This window comes from Capsicum annuum, chromosome 1 (genome assembly GCF_002878395.1).
Source record: "Capsicum annuum cultivar UCD-10X-F1 chromosome 1, UCD10Xv1.1, whole genome shotgun sequence".
Classification (NCBI taxonomy): domain Eukaryota; kingdom Viridiplantae; phylum Streptophyta; class Magnoliopsida; order Solanales; family Solanaceae; genus Capsicum; species Capsicum annuum.
Window position 1 is genome coordinate 46,957,129 of NC_061111.1, and position 8,701 is coordinate 46,965,829.

Consider the following 8,701-nt stretch of genomic DNA (forward strand, 5'->3'; position numbering starts at 1 on the left):
ATTATTGGACCTAAAGAGACGATGTTCCTCTTGGATATGTAAATTGGCCTACAGAAGTGATACTCCTCATTGTCATGATGTATGACTTATTGATATAGGATATCCAATAGACAATTACATGTCTATCCATATTATTCTTCCTAGATGTGAGATGTCTCTTGTGTGAGAGATGATGACATTCTTATTAATATTATGCCTCCTATATGTGAGACGCATCCTATATGTGAGATGATTAGGGATATGTTACGGCTTATAAATATGATTATTGGTATAAGTTCCAGATATGTGTATGGGCCTAAGGCCATGATTATGATGTTCCAATTATTTCAGATAAACTAATGGGTCAAGGGTTGTGTTGTGATATTGATTGAATAGTCGAGAAGTGTTTATCATTATAAATGATCTGATTATAGTTTATGAATATAAATATACTCATTTGTATACTCATCTCTCTAGTATGGGATAGAGGGAGATGTGGTACGATGCTTATTATTCCACAAATTGAATATGTAACACCTCGATAATTTTTAATAATTATTTAATATTTTAGACGAGTATAACTCTTAATCTATGAAGCATTGCATGACAGAATACTGGTGATGGCATGCATAGATTTAGCATGTTCATGATTATTTACCATTCTAAATCATGTGATTATAGCTGAAACGTGATCTTATGACTACTTTTCTTGTTAGACGGTTAAGTTATGTGGTAACTAGTTATCTATTAGGAGACTATAGCACTTGATGGCTAGGTAGCTAGTGTATTAGTTAATGAATCTTGCTTAGTTGAAACATAGTAGCAAACGATGGTTAGTTAGGAATAATATCAGTTAATAAAAGATAGTTGGGTGACAAATAGTAATGTAATGTCTAGTAATGATTAACGGATATAGGATGAGTATTTGATAATAATGAATGGTGGATAAATGATGATTTTGGTCTAATGATGAACCTTGACTAGATGTTAGATGTTGACTATTAAATAAATAGTGGTTAGTTGTTATCCTGTGAATAAGGATAAGGTTTGGGCTAATAACTTGAGGTTATGTAATGACTAACGAACTAGTGATTCTATTATAATAAGTGTTGGTTAAATAATAATGAGTGGTTGGGAAGTATTGACTAGATAGATATTCTATGGAGATATGATTATGTTTATGAGTATTTTAGTGTATGTTGTTCGGTAGTGACTATTGTGATGTGTTGATACCGGGCAAGGCTACAGGTTTATTACGATGATGATGGTCCTGATGAGGATAGTTATGATGAATTGTGATATTAATTTTGTACCTTGCATTCATTCCTTCATGCGTATCACCTATCACCAGTATGCACCTATATCTATCAGCAGGTATGGGATACTTGCATGGATATAAATAAAAAATATGCCTTGTGTTGTTATATGTTGATTAAACCTTTTAAGCCTGGGCAATAGGGGTATGCATAGGCTCATCTAGTTATTTGGTTGTCCCGAGTATCCAGTTATTCAATCCGTTATTGATATTGTTGTTATCATTGTTATGATCATTATTATGACTAGCTTATGAAAGATTGGTCATTGATCCATTATCAGGATTTAAGGTACATTTTCAACCTCTCCTATCTTATGATTGCATTACTATGTATGATTATTTCATGTCTATCCATGTGGATTAGAAATCCCGAGTATAATAGTATTTAAATCCTGATAAGTTCTCTAAAAAGGACTTAAATGAGAATATAATGATATAGGTTATGCTTTAAGATGACCTCATATTTATATGTATATATATTTTATATATATATCTAGCAATATGAAGATATGGTACTACTGTGTATCCTTTCCTTCATTGTTTATTTTGTATAGTCGTTACTTTGCCTTGTATATTACTATATATCTTTCTTTCGCACCTTATTCGTATATATACCTGGGATATATGGTATAGCATTGACATATATTAAATGTAGTTGTTATAAGATAGTTCACCCTGATACTTCCTTAGTCTTATTATGTTAGACTCTGGGATATGAATAGGATAGTTTCCCATTTTATTCTTATTGACTTATTATATGATTTCTGGACTTTTGGGTGTAGTTTGATTCTATGTATATGTTGTGTATATCTACTTTGGCCCTTTTGATATTCTCTGTCTAGTTGGCAAGATGGCCTATGAGTTAGCTTTACCTCTATACTTTGTCACTGCTCATCCAGCTTTCCACGTCTCTATGCTACGGAAGTATATTCTTGACCCATCCCATGTGCAAAGGTGGGACTCAGTCCAGTTAGATAAGCAGTTGGCCATTGTAGAGGACCTCGTGCTCATTTTGGCTAGTGATGTGAGGTGGTTGCATACTAGAGAGATTTTTGCAGTTAAGGTTTAGTTGAGGCACCGCCTAGTAGAAGAGACCACTTAGGAGTTAGAGAGAGATGCGAGCCCAGTATCCTTACCTATAGTATTTCCTCATCTTTAACTTTCGGGGACCAAATTTCCTTAGTAGAGGATGTTGTAATGACCTTTATGGTCATTTTCTGTATTCCTGCTTATTTTCACTATTAGAGCTTTTTCATAGCTTTCCAAAGTCATCTATGACTTGTTGGAACTGATAGTTCGGTTACTGAGTAGTTCATTGGTTTTTAGAACCAATTTTTCATTTATAAGTCTTCATTGATCCCAAATACCTACTGAGCGAAAACTTTAGTAAAATAATTTTAGATACAAATTTCAACTGCGCCAGCAGATATGTAATATTGATTTAGGGTAGGTAGACCCTTAGTTCGGATCTCACAGCACCCGATCGCATTTTGACCCATTAGTTGAAAAGTCAAGAATCGAAATATATGGATGTGGGACCCATGAGTAGCCTAAATGATCTCAGATGGAATATCTGACTTCACCAATGCATTTGAAATATCGAATTTAGTGGGGTTACATAGTTTATTTGCAAAAAACTAATTCTGAATGAGTCTTGAAGTTCAAAAACAAGTTTTGACCTTGCAGTCCCATTTAAACTCGTATAAAAGGCCTTTTAGGCCGATTTTTGGGGCATTATTCATTTCTTTGACAACCCTAGCAGCCATAAGAGATTGTTGACTAAAAAATGAGTCTTGTGGATTGATTAGGAGCTTGAATAACTTATGTAATCCATTTTTGCTACAAATCTAAGGTAAGATTCCTTCAAATTTGGTATTAATTTCTTGATTTCTAGACCCAAAAACCCTAAGTCTTTGAGGCTCAATTGTAGCCACAAATGTGATTGATTTACTCAAATTTCTTAAGGGTTTTAGCTCCCTAATGAAATTTAGACTATGGATTGGTCTCGAAAACTCATTTTTAGAAGGTGGGACCCACTTAGGGGTTTGGCATAATGGTGCCATAATGGGTGTTTTTGTTCATGTATTGATGCTTAGATTATGTTGTTGATAGCTTGGCTCGTAGAATAAGAAGCCTCAAGAAATAGAAAGGCAAAGCTTGTTGGTTCGTGAGCAATTAGACTCGAGGTAGGTTAGGCTTATCCGTAGTTAGATTGAGCTTGGTTGTAATATAATTATTGGTATCTTGTAAGATTGGCCAGGGTTTTTAGATGATAAATGGTTGAATGATGATGCTTGGGATTAGTTGATTCTCATATATTGTTAAACTTGTAAAAGTATGATTATGACCTTTAGCTTAGAACCTTGGATAGTTCTACGTATAGTCTCATAAATAGTATGAGAATACTTTAGTTGCTATACTAGATGAGAATGATGTTGTTTAATTACCTTAAAAGTAGGTTGATCTAGTTGTTTCTAAATTATGAAATTGCCTTGGTGTTGGGTTGACTTAGGAAGAATACTTGAAGAAGATTTCTCCTATAGTCTTAGTAAGGATTAATAAGCCCTTATGGTAAGACTTAGATAACCTAGCCTAAATTCGGGTAGAAGTTAGTCTTATAGAAGTGACTTTAGTATTATTTGGAGTTATAAGTGTGACTTGACACACCTTGATCTTAATCTATGTAACTCCTTCGTAACCTAGATACTTGATGAGCCTAAATTACGTTATTGAGATTATAAGGGTCAAACCCGATTGTCGATTTATGAACAAGGTCGATGGTTGTAAAATATGTATACTTGATTGTTGTCTTATTGCCATGTTATGGATAGCCATGGAAATTTGGTAATTGTGTATATCATCTAGATACTCATGCTTATGCTCCTACTCACGTATCATGATGATGACTAGTAATAAAGTGTGATGGCTTATGCATATTACATCTCTATTGCTCAATTATTGTGAACTTGTGTATGTTTATTGGTTTGGTCTGTTTATGTTGTTGTCTTGAAAAATATTGATACTTTGATGATGTCTGGTGAATTCGGAGGAAATATTGATACTGTGATGATGTCTGGTGAATTCGGAGAAAGTATTGATACTATGATGATGCCCGGTGAATTCAGAGGAAATATTGATACTATGATGGTGCCAGGTGAATCCAGAGGAAATATTGATACTATGATGATGCCAGGTGAATCCAAAGGATATATTGATACTATGATGGTGCTTAGTGAATTCAGAGAAAATACTGATACTATGATGATGCCCGGTGAATCCAGAGAAAATATTGATACTATGATGATGTCCAGTGAATTCGGAGGAAATATTGATACTATGATGATGCCCGGTGAATCTGGAGGAAACATTGATACTATGATGATGCCCATTAAATCCAGAGGAAATATTGATAATATGATGATTCCCGGTGAATCCGAAGAAATATTGATGTTATGATGATTCCCGATGAATATGGAAGAGGTAATGATGTTATGATGATACCTAATGAATCCGAAAGAGGTAACGATGTTATGATGTCATGTGGGGCAACTTTATATAAGTGCATGTGTATATATGTGAGGTTATGTCATGTGTGGCTAACCATTGATGTACTCGAGACATGATGTCTTTCGTGGTAATTGATACTCATTCTTTTTCGTTAATCACAAAATAAGGGTTATGACCGTTGTTGACTATAATTAGTAACTAGTAATAAGTTAGGCTTAAGATTGGGTTAATTCCACTTGATAGGATAATCTTATGTAAAATTAATTTTTTACTTGAATAAATAGCTATGTTATGGAATTTTGCCTAGTAAAGTGGCTTATGTGACAACTAATTATTTCTAATAAATGTCTATGACTTGTGGGCTAGAAACCTAGTAAACTAGTTGGTGGATCTTACTTGGTTAAAATATGGAAACTAGTCCTTAAGGTTATAATATGCCTAATGATATTGGTCTTAGGATTGTATGATGAATAGTTAAGTTGACTTCTAGCATGTGACGCCGTGGTGGCTTAAACTTCTAGGTGAACAAATAATAGTATTGGTAATTGTAGCTTTCCCTTATTTAATGATTAGTAAACTATAAGACTTGTAAACTAGTGCTTCATGGATTTGGTGATTAGCTAATACAGACTAGACTTGGAGTTCATTTATGAAGTAGTGAATAAGTAACTTTATAGCTATGTTATGGTGATCTCGGTTTTGTTGTATATAAATGTGGTTTGATGATGACTGTAGACCTTAGTTGAGACCATGGTGGGAATTGTGCCTTGATATATTAATGGTTAGATCTTTTGGTGTACTCTCCGGTGGTATAGGACACCGTGATGAGTTCTTGAATTGTATTCTTTTTGTGTACTCTCCGGTTGTATGTGACGTCGTGATGAGTTCTTTGTTGTGTTCTTCTGTGTGTACTTTCTGGCGGTATGGAACGTTGTGGTAAGTTGTTGTGCTTTATATTCTAATGATGGTTGGTGTTAATTACAATTAATACATGGTTGTTATTGTATATTTATGCGGCTTTAAGCTTCTGAAACAATTCCTCATGTTGTATGAAAGTTATGGTAGATGCGGATATGGAATGTCATACTATTGATATAGTTGATTAGTATTTATATAGTGATATTGAAGAAGATTTATGTTCGATCCTATACTTTGACTTTAAGTTATTGTCTTACCTTATATCTACCTTTTTATTATTATTTAGCTCAGTCAGCCAATGATGCCTACTGAGTAAGCATTTTTTGGTACTCATACTACACTTCTGTACCTTTTTGGTGCAAACCCAGGTTCTAGTTATCGTCGTTGAGTCAGGATCATGCCATGTTGACCAATTGGAGATAGGGTGAGATCTTGGAGTTCGAGTTGCCCTCTTTCCCTCCTATCTTTACTTGTCTTTTGTATTCGAGATAATTGTATACTACTATTTAAGTTGTCAAACTTCGAATTGTAATTTCTATTGTCGGATTTAGAGTTTTTCTTGTACTTATACTATCAGGTCATGGGATTGGTATTCGCATGTTAGTTGTTTCATTTGAGGAATGTTGTTGTTATATTGTGTTATGACATAGCGTCCATGTTGGACGAGTCTACCAAGCTAACCCATTTCATTAGCTCCAGGTTATGGTTTTGGCATACCTACTGGTGGGTTGTGGTAGGTGTCATCATGACTCGGAAATTAGGTCGTGACACATTTTAATCTTTTGACTATGAAGAATTGTAATATTTTGAAAAACTCTAGTTACTTTTTATTTTTTTTATATCTAATGTGTAGAAAAAGGTGACAAGGTGACAAAAATGAGAAATTGAGCTAAGAAGGAGTAGTGAAAGCCAAGTTGACGAGATGTCGACCTTGTGACTGCTTGTTAAACACCTCATCAAACATAAATAGGATGTTGGGTTATCAAAAGTGAGTGATAGTCAAATAACCTAATGAGCTGTCAACTAAGTCGTCAACCTTAAATAGAATCCAGAATATGTAGAAGGCAAGTGATAGCCCAGGTGACGAGACGTAAACCACGTGACGGGCCATCAGTATTGCCGTCATATTTGAGGCGAACAACTCTAAGTTTATTTGAATTTCCAATTTTCCCTATACTATATATAGCTACCAATAGGGTTTATTTCATCATCCTACATTACATGAAGGAAAAATACTCCTATTCTTGAATTTCTCGAGTTTCTAGCATATTGCTTGATTTTGGAAGACGACTTGATATTTGAATTCATCTATACACTATAGCAAGGGTAATTTTCGTTTATGATTTCTTTTTTTGTATTTTCTTTCAAAGTTATGAGTGGCTAAAACTCCACAACTAGGGTTTTGGGGATCCATGATGGATTAACATCTTTAGGATTATGAATGGTATAATTAAATTCAATTAGTTCTTACATAAGTATTACCAAATCGTTTGTTTTAATCAAATTCAAATGGTTGCAAATATTAGGATATGCCTTAGGGTTTACTTGCTTGAGAAAGATGCTAAAACTACAAAAAGATTTGAAGATAAGGATTCGGGATTGCTAATTTACATCTAATGAGTAATGTTGTAGTAAGATTAGCCAACTTAATGCGATTATTGTGTTTTGAAGCCTCATTACTTGTAGTTCGAGAGAATTCAAGCGAATCTTATCTACATAGGTTGAGAAAACATTTGGGTATGGTGAAAGATCAATAGCCCTGTATGCTTCGCACTAGAATAATTTACTATGGTTAGCAACCTCATTTTGTTATGAAGTCATGGTGATCACAAACCTAGTTCTTGTTATTTCTTACATACATTCCCCGAAATTCTGCTATTGGTTACTTAACATAGTTACATCTTAACAACGAACTTCATAACAAACCCTCTTTAAGAAAATAATTGACTAGAAGTCTATTTAACCACATAAGGCTTATTTCACACTTTAGACAACGACCACTTTATACATATAAAAGAGGTATAATTTGGGCGTATCAATGTTGCAAACCCACTTACAAATATAGTTTGATGACTCACTGGTTAGGCAGATGGAAGTGAAGTCCACCATGTATGTAATTGTGGGTTTGAGCGAAGAAAGAGCTACAAGTTTAATGTAATAGTTAATCTGTTTCAGGAAGTTAGTTATTTAACTAACTCTGTGAAGTATAGTTGATAGAGTTAGTCAGGAAGCTAGCTTCTAGATCCTTCCATGTAATAATATATATACACGCTACTCACTACATGTAAAGCTAAGAAAAAACAAGATTCAATCAATGATCAAGCTCTCCATTCCATTTCTTCTCTATTCTCTCTTCTTCCTTCTTCTCTAATCTGCAACTTATAGAGTTCATATTCCAAGAACTCTGAGTCTATTCATGGCATCAAAGCCACGCGATTCTATGCTCAATTCAAAGATTAAGTTTTAGCTTCCGCAACTACAAAAGTCTCAAACAAAGAAACAATACATAATTTAGTTACAAGAATCTTAAAAAATTAATTTAAAACAATAGTGCTACCTTCTAACAATGGTGCAAATGTTGAGAAATCTTCAAGCTCAGTAAATGGTGCAGCAGGTGCACAAAACTCTGTTGGAGTCTACTACAATCACCCTTTGTTCTTGCATCCCTCATATGTAAGTGGTTTGCAGATTATTTTATTTCAATTAACTGGAATTGAAAATTTCTCAATGTGGTTTCGATCTATGAAACTCTCACTGTTAGGAAGGAACAAACTAGGAATGGTAGATGGTTCTTGTTCTAAGGATAAATTCTCTCCTAAATTGGGCAATCACTAGGAAAGGGTGAATGCCATTTTTCTCTCTTAGATCGTAAGTGCAGTATCTAAGAACTTGGTTAGAGGTATAATGTATGATACAAGTGCTCAAGGAGTCTGGAATGATCTCTGTGAGAGATTCAACAAGATTGATAGGTCAAGAACTTTC